The sequence below is a fragment of the Diceros bicornis genome, unplaced genomic scaffold (assembly GCF_020826845.1).
Source record: "Diceros bicornis minor isolate mBicDic1 unplaced genomic scaffold, mDicBic1.mat.cur scaffold_92_ctg1, whole genome shotgun sequence".
NCBI classification, from domain to species: Eukaryota; Metazoa; Chordata; class Mammalia; order Perissodactyla; family Rhinocerotidae; genus Diceros; species Diceros bicornis.
Genome location: NW_026691812.1, coordinates 1,078,208 through 1,091,604, shown reverse-complemented (window position 1 = coordinate 1,091,604; position 13,397 = coordinate 1,078,208). Strand labels below are relative to the sequence as shown.

General features: G+C 39.3%; 1 pseudogene; it reads right to left on the bottom strand.

Moving 5' to 3' along the window:
* Positions 1-275: 275 nt before the first annotated feature.
* The window catches only part of LOC131403835 (adhesion G protein-coupled receptor E1-like), a 166,351-nt pseudogene continuing 153,229 nt past the window's right edge, over positions 276-13,397 (bottom strand).

The window sequence follows — 13,397 nt, the reverse complement described above, 5'->3', positions numbered from 1 at the left end:
GGGACATCAATTATGGATGGGCTCCCCTGACACCAAACTCTCACCTCTCCTCACCTCAAAAAGAGATACAGTTTTGGGTCATTCCAGTGACCCAGCAAGTCCCAGGACCTGCTGTTGCCCAACCTGGAGAGGCTCCACAAAGCCCCTTGACTTAACATGCTGAATCTGGGGAAATGTTGGTGGGAAGGGGGGCACCATAATTCAGAGGAATGGGGTGAGGAAATGGGAGGATGGAGCTCAGAATGTTCTCTCAGGCAGAGGCTGTCCCAGAAGCTTTAATAAGGATGAGATGCTGGACTTCCTGTGGCTTCAAAGTCAGCACCTCCATGGCGCACATGGGGCTGCAGCAGAAGTGAATGAGGTGCCTCAGAAGTGGACTGAGATGAGCGCCAGAAGCTGGACACAGGACTGTGCCTCTGGACGTGGAACGTGGCTCCCAGCAGAGAGAGTTGTGGGGGGAGCAGCACGGTCTGAATGGGAGAAGGTGCTGGTGCCAGTGGTTGGCAGGAAACTAGAGTGGTGGGCTGGATGTAAGGAGGAGGTGGAGGGGGTCTTTGAGGCCTGGACACCACCAAGCTGTAGTTTGAATGGATCTGAGGACCTGATCCTGGTGTGGTAAGAGGAGAAGTGGGATCAGCCTTTGGAGGTTTTTGTTTGGGTGGTTGGGCCAAAGTCTCTCTGGATGGATTGGTGGATATTTCCTATCTCGATAAACACATATGAATCATATTTTAAATCTTTTCCTAAAGCCTCAACATTGTTATCATGGGTTATGATTCTATAATTAGATAAAAATAGTGAGAAATATTGAGATAGATCTATAAACCATAGATTTGACTTTGGGACATTTTCAAATAAATTCTCTCTCCTTTTAAAAATTGGTGTATGTATGATAAGAAAAAAGAAATCATGACATACAATAAAATTGCAATTGAAAATATAAGTGCATTATCTTTCAGAGGTAACTGTTTCCTACAGCTAACAATTTGTCACTTAACTGCAGTGGGGTTGACTCTTGGGTGTCTTTCTTTGTGTTTCTGAAAGAAAAGAGACCCAAATTTAACTACCATTGCAAGGAAAAAATACCTAAGTGCAATTTTAATTTGGCTTTCTCTAACTTCTTTTGGTGAATATGTAATTTTAAATGTATGCTACACTGACTTAATAAAAATCTTATGTAGTGCCTATAAAGAAATTGGTGTGTGTGTGTAAATTTGAGGCTGGCTCCTACCAAGGTGCAATATATATACAAAGCCTTGATTCAAAGATTAATGCCTACTAAAAAATAAAATAGTTATATAGAGGCACACGAAGATGTGGATTCTATCAAATGATAGCAAAGCTATCTCTGTGCATTTCTGGAAATGTGTAAACTCCCCTTGATGATTCCCATGAGCAGCTAGTGTCCTGGGGGACAGCCTGACTCTTGAGAGGGGCCAACAGGATTCACGGGCAGTGACTTCCTTGTTCCAAACATGGATCTGTCCTTTGATGATATTTTGCTGTAGCAAAGCATATTTTTTAAAAGTCCTCTGGAAGAGAAAACTCCCAAATGGTACAGTTACAAGATGGAAGCATCCCAGATACTTGAGACATCATTAGAGGAGAGCTATCAAGGAGAGACACCGAAGCGCATCCAACTTTGCATGAACAAGTCATAATCTTTGTTTTGGTGAGGTGCCTCTGGGTTTTTCTGTTAAAATAGCACTGCATTGCCAATTCTCATTAATATATTAAATAATAGAATTTCCAAAGGGAGAGAAGAGAGATAATTGACGAGAGTCAATATTCAAGGAAATAATGGTCATAGAATTTTCTAGAATTAATAATCAATGCATTCACAGATGCAAGTAGTACAGAATTCCAAGGAGGAAAAATAAAAATAAATCCACTACTAGAACACAATAATAATATTTAAGAATACCAAAGACAAAGAGATCTTAAAAGCAACCACAAAGAATTGGATTGTCTAAAATGGAATAACAAGAATACTGATAACCAACTCCTCAACAGAAACAGCTGAAGCCAGAAACACAAAGGACGATCTTCAAATGGTCCACCTCGAATTGTGTATAGCTGAACTTTCTTGAAGAGTGAGGGTAAAATAAAGACATATTGCTAATTAGAAAGTACCATTGACTGAATTTTGCTAACAGAACCAATATAAGTAGGAAGGAGATGGATTTAAGAAGCAATGGTAAGCAATGAAATAGATTTGGGTAAGTTTCTAAATAGCATAGACTGTAGAAAGTATAATCAAACAACAATAGTAACCAGGGTAGAAAAAAAATACTGAACAGTAACATCATATAAGACACTAGACTCAAATTGAAGCATTTTAAGAACTTTTATTGTTCTGGAGATAGCAAAAGTATTAAGGTTCTCAAAGTCAAATGTATTTGCTCAAAAATTAAGAATTATCACTTAAGGAATAACTTTAGCGAAGTCAAAGAATAATAAAGTTTGATGAAATAGAATAGCTTAAAATTTAAATTAATAGAGATTCACAATTTTTCTGAAAATTGAGTCCAAGCTTCTGCTGTTCAAAAGAGATACCCATAAAACAAACACACAGGACAAAAGTTTAAGGGATCGACAAAAATTCTATGAGGCAATACCAAACCAAAATTAGCAGGTGTATTCATATCATACAAAATATACTTTTGGGGAGAAAACTGGAGATCAAGAAGTTCCAAACTGATAAAACCAACCATCAATCTGTAAGTTAAACTCTAAACTTGAATGCACCTAATAACATAGTTTCAAAAATATATAAAGCAAAATCAACAGAATTTCCTGGAGAAACTGGTGCATTCACATTCATAATAAGAAATTTTAATATACATCTTTCAATAACCCCTAATCCACTGTTTTATATTTAGTAGATTTGAATGCTCAGGTGGACTTGTAGATTCAGGCACTTGAAACATATGCTTTAATTTTTTTTTTTGTGTGAGGGAGATCAGCCCTGAGCTAACATCCGTGCTAATCCTCCTCTTTTTGCTGAGGAAGACCGGCTCTGAGCTAACATCTATTGCCAATCCTCCTCCTTTTTTTTTTTCCCCAAAGCCCCAGTAGATAGTTGTATGTCGTAGTTGCACATCCTTCTAGTTGCTGTATGTGGGACGCGGCCTCAGCGTGGCCGGAGAAGCGGTGCCTCGGTGCGTGCCCGGGATCCGAACCCCGGCCACCAGTAGCGTAGCACACGCACTTAACCGCCAAGCCACCGGGCCGGCCCTATGCTTTAATTTTAAAGGATGCTAGTGTATTAGTTTACCATGTTCCTATGGTATCTATTTTGATCTTACCCTAAGGAGAAAAGAAATATACTATATACTCACCAAGATGATCACAGAGACTGGACCTATGAAACTCCAGATAAACCCTCCTGTTAGGTTGAACCAGCAACTGAATAAAGAAGAATCAGTAAATATATATGAACTGTTCAGTACTGCCTCGGATAAATGTAAGATGCTTAAGGGATACTAAAATGTATGCAGTATGTTTCCCATCAAAATAATTCATAATTAGAGATGCATTAGGTGTTCAACTAAAGCGGCCACACGAGGTTCATGAGGGACAGGAATGTGGTTGGATGATGTCTGGTAGGTAGTCGCCTGGTGATTCAGTAAGGTAGAGTGAAAAATTCTGGGAATAAGTGGAGTGAGGCTGGGTTATGAAGGACCTGGAAAGATTGTAATAGGCAGTTTGACTTGATGTAAATTTGGTCTAGACCATTTGCTGGTTTTTGAATTTGAACAGCACAATGAAATTTTAAGAAAATTCTGAATGCAAAATATATTAGAATTGCAGCGAGAACTAATGTAGAGATTACCTAGAGAGCACAAGAATGGAGACAAGAAATCCCAAATATAATTAAAGGCTCTGAATAGAATAGAATAGAACGTTTATCAACATAGTTAGATAGAAATAGGAATCCACAGATTTTTGCTAATTCAGAGGAGAATCTCAGAGTGCGAAGAATGTTTAGAGTAATGATGAGGACTTCAAGTGCTTCTAAAGACTGTCACATAACACTATATATTTAACAGCGTACTTGGGATTAAAAACAACACAAAAATACTCGTTTATCAGAAAAAATAATTTTAAGTTTTAAAACATTTAGAAAGCACCATGTATTCAGAGTGCTGAGGCCATTATCGTGGGTGGATAGGATTTAAGAAGAGGCACCTTTCTTGATATCAGTGAATTGGCCTCCTAACACTGTAACTAATCCAGAGAAATTTATTTAATTTCTGTTTATATTGAGACAGGAGTTTTCTTTCTCCAAATTTCAATATGATTACATTTTCAACCACTACTCAGGCTGCTTTTTCGTGTATAAAATGTACGTGGGAGGTGGGGCTGACTGAGATTTTAGATAACCTCTAATACTCTATACACCCCAGAAATTAATGATTCCATCTATATGATAGTTTACACTTGAGTGGTAATTCAGGGACCTCACCTGCTTACACTTTAAATGATAAACCATTTCCTCCTAACTCTCTGATATTGATGAGAGGAGGAAAAGCCCAAGAAGATGAGTAATTTGCTTCGTGTTGTGAATACAATGATTTAGGGATGCAGCAAAATTTAGTTGAATGAGAACACCTTCCAGAAGTAGGCAAATCTGATACTGGCATAATTCACAGAACAAGAACTAATCACGACCTCTCTGAGTCTCTGTTTCCTCCCCTGTTAAGTGGGGACACAGGAATAAGCCCTACTTCAAATGCGGATACTGAGTATTAAATGGAATATTATATACAAAGCGTTTACCACGGAGCCTGGACATAGGAAACGGCAAGTGAGAACTGCTGGCACCACTGCTGTTAATATTATGGATGTCAATATTAATAATTATAATTGTCTTAAAAAGTTTCCTGTTGTTGTCCCTTGGTTTCCTGCGGAGAGAGGTGTACACACATTTCCCCATCAGCAGGAGTTCAGCACCCCACTCACTGTGTAGGTGTGCCGTATCCATGGGGGTTGAGCCCTGCAGACACAGCCACAATCACAGCTGGGATCCCATAGCCAAAAGGATACAGAAGCCTCTTCTTGAGTCTTTTTGTGCTGGTGTAGTTGGCCACTTTGAGGTTCCTAACGGTGAGGAGGAGCTGCTGTCCTTCAAGGAGCATCCAGGCAAAAGAGGCCAAGTAGAGCTAGTGCAACACCCTTGCGATGATGGAGCACAGCACCTGGAGGGGAGAGGAGAGTTAATGGAGTGCTTGATGGGCACAAAGAGCACACCACCTGCTATTCCTCAATGCTGTCTCAGGACACATTTAGTGGGAGAAGTTTGCTTAGCCTTCTTTGAATGTCCTTCTTTTGTTTAGTTTTGTTGACAAATAAATCTAGGATGTAATTTTATTCCCACTGTAGCATCACATTTGAACTACTGAAGAGAGATATAAACTTAGAAACATTAAATTTACAAGTAAATTTCACAATTTATCTTTTTAACTATAAAATATTGACACAGGACAAGGAAAGTATTCAATGTGTTAGAGGTTTAAGAACTAAAATAATCCCCGTTGTCTGCCTCCTTAGGTGGGCTGGCATTGAGTCTGAAGTCTTCTTTTAGAAAGACATGATTCCTTCCCCAACTACAAAGGTGTACAAAAACCAATTCTTCTAGAAAACTTGTGGCCTGCTAATCCCCCTGTGTATCTCATTCCTATCACACTTGATCATTGTTTGAAATGTTTCATTTATTATTTTCCATGCTCTTATTCCCACATGACTCCATGTTTCCTCAGCCCAGACCCAACCTCTTTGTGCTTCACTTCCCCCAAAACTGTTCCCCTGGCCCTGTGAATTTCCTGCCACATCTTTACTGAACTCTCCTCCATCTCCTTGATTTTCCTCAAATCTGATTCTCCTTTGGAGATGCTACTTCGCCTGCATCTGTCTTAAGTAGATTCCCTTCCATGTAGACTATGCGCCTTAAGGTCTGAAGGTGGGTCAGTATTCTTTTTACTCATTAACCCACTTTCCTGTCTATTATTCCTGCACAGAGAATCCTGCCATCCAGCTCCAGCTGTGTCATCCTTCACCCTTTCTTATCCTTGGCACTTGCTAATTACTGAGTGACTCCCGTTACGCTTTTACAATTTGAGTGCCTCCCCAGTTTCTGCCATTGTCCTGGATAACTTCAATATCCACTGCCTTGGCTTCTAAGTTTCTTGACCCCTTACCTTCAATAATCAACATTTCAATTTGAACACCTATTTCCACGGCCACACCATACTCCTTGCCATTAAATTCAGACATTCTTCTTTCTAAACTTGTCCTTCCAGGTTTTTAAAAGTGCAATCACTCCAAACATCCTTGTTCTTAAACTTTGCCAAGACACCAGGCTTGATCCTTGTGCTTTCTCCACACTAGTCTATTCCTTCTTTCATTCATCTCCTTCCCTGTCTATCCTCGACCTCAACTTATACTGCGTCATCCAGTCTATGCAATTATATTCAACTCCCTTGCTTTTTAATTCTTTTATGAAAATCAATTGGTAAAACTCTACTACCAGATAAGCCTAACTATCTGCCTCCATATTCCAATTAAGATACTGCCTAAGAACTAAAATAATGTATAGTTTTTTATGGTCTCTGACTAAAATGTGTTAACGTTGTGTAGAAATTCTTCTACATTTCCTTTATCTTTTCTGTTTTTTGTTTGTTTGTTTATTGTGGTAACATTGGTTTACAACATTGTATAAATTTCAGGTGTACCTCATTATACTTCTATTTCTGCACGGATTCCGTCATGTTCTCATGTTCACCACCCAAATACTAATTACAATCCATCACCAAATGTATGTGCCAAATTATCCCTTTCGCCCTCCTCTCTCCGCACTTCCCCTCTGGTAACCACCAATCCAATCCCTGTCTCTACGTGTTTGTTGTTATTATCTACTACTTAATGAGTGAGATCATACGGTATTTGACCTTCTGCCTCTGACTTATTTCACTTTGCATAATACCCTCAATGTCCATCCATGCTGTCATAAATGGCTGGATTTCTTTATTTCTTATGGCTGAGTAGCCTAAAGCTAATGTGATGAGATAATAGTCCATAGTATTAATAACTGAAATCTTTTACTTGAAACCCAGGATCTTCTTGCAGTCCCTAGGGAGGAATCATGTCCTTCTAAATCAGATCTACAAATATTGCCTACTGAATAACAGGAAGGAAGGGAGAGAGGGGAACTGATGGTCATGGCCTGTGACAGAAAGTTCAGAGGCATAACTTGCAGAGTTTTCCTGACCTAGGAAAGAAGATAAAAGTTGTCCATGATCTGATCACACAGAGGGAAGGACAAACCAAAGGGACAAGAGAGGATGAGGCTAAGAAACCAAGAGAGAACTCCAGAACAGGCTTACCATCCACAAGCCATGCTGGGAAGTTACAAGGAATTTGTTTATCCAGTCATTCAACAAATACTTATTGAGTACCTAGGATATGCCAGTTACTGTTGTAGGCACCTGGGGTGTATCTATGAACAAAATGGATAAAGATCTCTGCCCTGTGGAGTTTACATCCCAGCAGGGAAGACAGGAAGTAGACAAACAGAAATAAATAAAGTACATAGTCTCTTAGAGGGTAAAACATACCAAGAATAAAAGTAGAAAGAGGGGCCAGCCCCGTGGCTTAGCGGTTAAGTGCGCATGCTCCGCTACTGGAGGCCTGGGTTTGGATCCCGGGCGTGCACCGACGCACCGCTTCTCCGGCCATGCTGAGACGGCGTCCCACATACAGCAACTAGAAGGATGTGCAACTATGACATATAACTATCTACTGGGGCTTTGGGGAGAAAAAGGGGAAAAAAAGGAGGAGGATTGGCAATAGATGTTAGCTTGGGGCCGGTCTTCCTCGCAAAAAAAAAAAAAGTAGAAAGAATGAGGGATCCAAAGTGGGTTGAGGAGTTAAAATTTGGTGTGGTGATGGTGGACCCCCCTGAGCTAGATTGCAGCCAAGACATGAAGAGTTGAGGGAATGGGCCAGGTATGTGGTATGGTCCTTGTGGCCCATCATAGCGATCCAGTAAGCCCCTATTTCCAGGAGACAGCCGCGCATTGCCTACTTTGGAATAAAACTTCTCTGTGTCCTCCAGATTCTTGTCAGCCCTCCGTGACCCATTCTGTGAAAGCCACCACCTTTGGACAACCCGGCACACGTCTGGAGCGAAGGGAGAAGGTAGATTCTTTGAGAAGGTGGCATGACTTCTGAAAGCCTTGGCGATGATCAAAGCCGAACGGGACAGAAACACATGATAAACTTGCCCATTGAGCTAGCATAGCAGTGGCACCCTCAACCAAAGTGGAATCCTTCTACTTCAGAATATCACCTAAAACACAACCCCAAATGGGCTTTTAGATACTTGGCCGTTTTGTTTTTGTTGTTCCTTCTTGATTGGGTTTATATTTCACAACTGACTCTCTCCGGGACTCAGCCTACATCTTGTGATAACTTTTTACTTTTATTTTTATTTTTTCAGGCTTATTTCATTTTGACCATTGGGTCATTACACTTCCTATTAATTATACTTATTAATATTTTTTCTTGCAAAAGTTTTGTCAATTGCTATTCATGAAGTCACAAGTTCACTAGAAATAAAGCCAGGTATAAATGAACCCCCAAATGGATAGGATCTATGAAACCCTACATCCCCAATTTTCTGAGATTGCCTTGATTTTAAAATTCTGCTCCCAACATTATCACAACCTAGAAATTCAAGCATTATTTCCTACTCTGTCACTCACACTCAAACAGCCTGGAAATCGGTTGTTGACCAGGTATGACAAGGTGTTCTAATTTTTAGCTTAGAACATGTGGCCATGGGAGAAGTGGGTATTTACGTGTATGCATGTGTGTGTGTGTGTATGCGTGCACATGGGCATGTACATTCACACTCACGTGTCCATCCACTTTGCAATTTGTCCTCTTTATGAGTCCTCAAGATTATTTCAGCCTTTCTACTGCCCTTATTTGGAAACAATCCCAAAAGCTAACATCTCCAGGAGCTGAGATTTGGTCCCCGGAATCATGAATCCCAAGTTCCCACAAGCCCTCATCCTTTGCTGGTTGAATTTTTCCTTTGGGTATGAAGAGAAAATGTTCCTAGGTAATTTTACGACAATTCATTCTGTATCTATCCATATCTATACCCATATCTATGGATCCATTTTGTCCATATCTACCCAAAAGTCCAGTTCATTGGTCAAGGGTATGGGTTTGGATACTCAAGACCTCAGAGTTATATTTCTAAATGAGTTCCCACCCTATTTTTGCCTTCCCCCGTTTTTTATAATCATTGCCCTTGTGAGGTACTGAGAATATGGTAAAGAAAACAGAGACTAATCTGGATCTAATGATGCTATAATGCCTTCTAGTATGATGGAGCATGGACAGTTTGAGCCTAGCTCAAAGGGAATACATTTGTGAAGGTTTAAATGAATCAAAAGCCCTCTTGCCATTGCAAGTGCCACTGTCCCCACTCAAGTTTTCCCATCATCCTAACAATCTGCCTCCACAACAAGCAGTGGGAACACAGGTAGAAGAACTGGAAGATGCCTTAATTCTCTTTTGGCCTCCCTTCTTTTGTGCTCTGGGCATCATACTCTGTATACCACTACCCACAAACCCTTAGAGGGTTCCAAATGAATATTCGCTTTCTTCCACATCTTGGCACCAAAAGTACTTTTTTAGTCTTTTCTCATATCCAACACCAGTATGTCTGATCGTACCATAAAATTGACCAGTCAATAAAGGGAAAGGAAGACAAGCTGGCCTAAGGTGAAAGGAAGTGAAAATATTAACCAGAGTAAGTTTGACTGCAGACTCTTGCCACTAATGCAAGGAGTGGCTATCAGCCCCTCCCAGTTCTGGTCAAAGTCCCTCATGCTCTTCTTCTAGATGGGATGACAGGGCTTCCTTGCACCTCACCCCTCCCTCCTTACAACTTCCATTTCCTTGAGTGTAAATTTGGGAAAGCATAATCTACATTACACGACTATTGTCAGGACTAAACGAGAGAATATGTGTAAAATCGACACATTGACCACCACATAGTCAAATTTAATAAATGGTGGTGGTGATGATGATAATTAATGAGTGCAAGCCATTTTAATTATTTTTAATGTTATTGCTTAATTCAGTTAAATGAAGCACTAAGTGCCTCCCCAAAACATGCACAGGTGCACATGGGCAAGGCTGCACTAGTTAGGAAAACTCCAGTCTGAGCAAGAAGACGTGAGCCCCATGACAGGCATCTTCCAATGTTCTCCAACCTCTCGTGGTGGCGGGTTCTCCTGGAGCTTTCATTTCCCATCTGAAAATGAGATTGGTGCTATCTTCTTGAACCTACCTCATAAATCCTATATGAAGAGATGATAAAGTGAATTGAATGATCTTTTCTACTCTAAACAAAACACAGCAAAACCACAAAACACGCATCTACCTTTTTTGAGGGAATATGTGAAATAATATATGATAACACACTGAGAACTCTCTGGTAAACCATGTTTTCCTGACTCAATCTAAGCACATGACTATGAGGGGAACATCTCTTAACCCTGGAAATAGGCTTTTCCAGGCCTTCAAATTCAATTTCAACAAATATTTATTAAATCCTACTATGTACCATGCACAACGGGAATGTTCTATATCTGCACATTCTGATACAGGAGCCACTAGCCCATGTGATTGTTGAGCACATAAAATGTGGCTAGTGTGACTGAGGAACTGAATTTTTAATTTTATTTAATATTAATAAATTTTAAATTAAATTTAAATGCCCACATGTGACCAGTGACTACCATATTGGACAGTACAGGAACAGACACTGGAGATTCAGCAGTGGTCAAAACAGCTAAAAGTCCTTGCTTTCCTGAAGCGTATGTTCTAGTAAGTGGAGAGTGGGGACAGACAGAAAGCTAAATAAATAAAACACACAGTAAGCCAGATAGTGAAAAGTGCTGTAGAAAAAAAATAAAGCCAAAATGGAGGTAGGAAAGGTCAGAATTCTAAAAGGAGTAACACACTTAACTTTTTTCATGCCCAGTAAATGTCTTGTAAAGGCAAACCTCTCAGATTTTATTTTAGGTATCACCTTAAGCAAACTGCAGAGTCCAGAGCACATCATTTCTGAATACATTCATGAATCAGGTGTCTGATTTGGACGGTTGCTTTTATCCTTCTCAACTCTGTACTCAAAATACACCACTTCTCACTTGGTAAAATAATCAGGAATAATGTAGAGCTTAATGGAACTTCTCCATTAAAAGGTTTTGGAAATAATATATAAAATTAATGGTTTACAAGAATAGTTTTAGACACTTGAAAACATAGCTAACCTAAAGACCTTCAATGCACCATGAATACATTCATTCCCCGACCAAAAACGAATCCCAAAATTGGTTTTGATTTTTATTTAAAATTCAAATGTCTGATGTCCTTAAGTTGAACAAATGATATTTAAAAATATCTATATCAGCCTCCAACATCTGCAGATTGCAATTTGCATTTTGAAATTGGCTGCTTGAAATGAACGAGGATGAGCACGGCCACTCTCCCTTTCCTCCCTCTGGTTAGTTAATGAAATGCGAGAGGTCAACCCTTTGTCCTTAAATTAGTTCCCATAAAAATCTTTTTGTACTTTGCAGCTTGTTATGATGTCTTGAGGCTGAAGGAAACGTTGCCATTAATTATGTCTTTGTTGAATACGGATATCTATTCAGAGTTAGTTGAACAGTTTCAAACAAAATTAGCATGGAGCGATACTCAGGGCCAGCTTTGGGTTGGTTATCAAAATATTTTTCTCTTTTTTTTTCCTTTTCTTTCTTTCTGTAAAAAAATTTTTTTTTAATCTCTAGGAGAATGCTCTTTGGCAAGTATGTATTATCTAATATATTCAGCTTTCAGTTGCTACTTTTTTCCAGATGAAGATGAGCTTAATTGAGGTTGTCCTTTTAAGATTGGAGAGCCCTTCAACATCTCACACAAAAGCATCTAGAGGCTTTTCATTTGCCTTGAGTATGTTTCAGATGTACAGATATTATTTACTTTAAACTCCAAATCAAAAGGTGCACAGTAACTGTTTTAAATAAAACATTTGTCAAGACTGAAATATATATAAATTCAAAGCGAGGCTTTTTTTTTTTTTTCCATTATCAAATCATTTATGGTGAGGGAGCTCAGTTAACAAATTTTAGGGTATGTATTGGAGGAACTGTTGAGCAACACACTTCAAGCAAGCACTTATTAAAGGAATTTATTTTCAGACCTCCAAAGATAAATGTTACAAACCCACTCTGCAGCTAAGCTATGGAGTAAGTTTTCCATTTCAGATGCTTCTAAATGTTTGCTTGAATAAGATGGGGTAAAGCTTGATTTTGGAGAAGTGAAGTTGATGGGTGAAATGTACCCAGTGTGCTCTTCTACGAGGGCATTTTGAAGAAGTGAAGAAAAACATTCAGCTACAGGCTCAGCACTATAAAACCAGGTTTGTAGTATGAGGGTCTTGAAGGCTGATGAATGGGACTCCAGCCCTGAGAGGGAAACCCTATTTTGTGAGCATTTAAATCGATACAGTGGAAAGTATAACACCTCCTAGGGAACATCGAAGAAATTGTGAAAAATAAAATAAGATCTCTTTTTTTTTTATGAAAGGAAAAAAAATAAAGCCCCAAGTACTACACTAACAAAGTAGATTAACTGGTTTAGCAATAAAATTCTCAAACAACCCAATGAAAGATAATTATTCCCTGTTGTAGGAAAGACAAAGGATATGAATCTTTCTTTTCCCTCAATGAGGGGCTTGTTAATATCTTAAAAAGATTTTGTAGTGCTTTCTATTTTCTTTCATTTTCCTCCAGCTCCTTTCCTGAATATGGAACCAGAGTGTCCCTTGTTGTGAAACATTCCCTGGGAAGAGGCGCTAACCTTGTATCGCTTTTAACTGTAATATACATTTTTCATTTTAAATGGGAGCTCATAATGACATTGTGTAGACCGGATTCCAGGCCCCCTGATTATCACCATGTCTCCTTGAGCTGCGCCTCTGGAAAAAAATGTGAAGGAGGTAGCCCTCTGGAATGAATAAATTCTGTAGCTGCCTGTAATTATTTATTAAAATAGGTTAAAGAAATAGGCTAAAAAGGAATCTGCCACCCATGTTAGAGATAGTGTAATAAGGGTACATAGAAAGGGAAAATTAACACCAGGGAGGAAAGAATGTTAAATATGTGTGTTCAAGAATACGGCCATCTCTGCATTGTTGGCTCACACGCAGACACACTCCCGGGTTTTTCATTTGGCCGGGTGGGCTGTGCTAATGAAAACGTGGGTTACTAATAAGGATGTGTATGTCTCTAATTAACATGAGAATTGAGTGG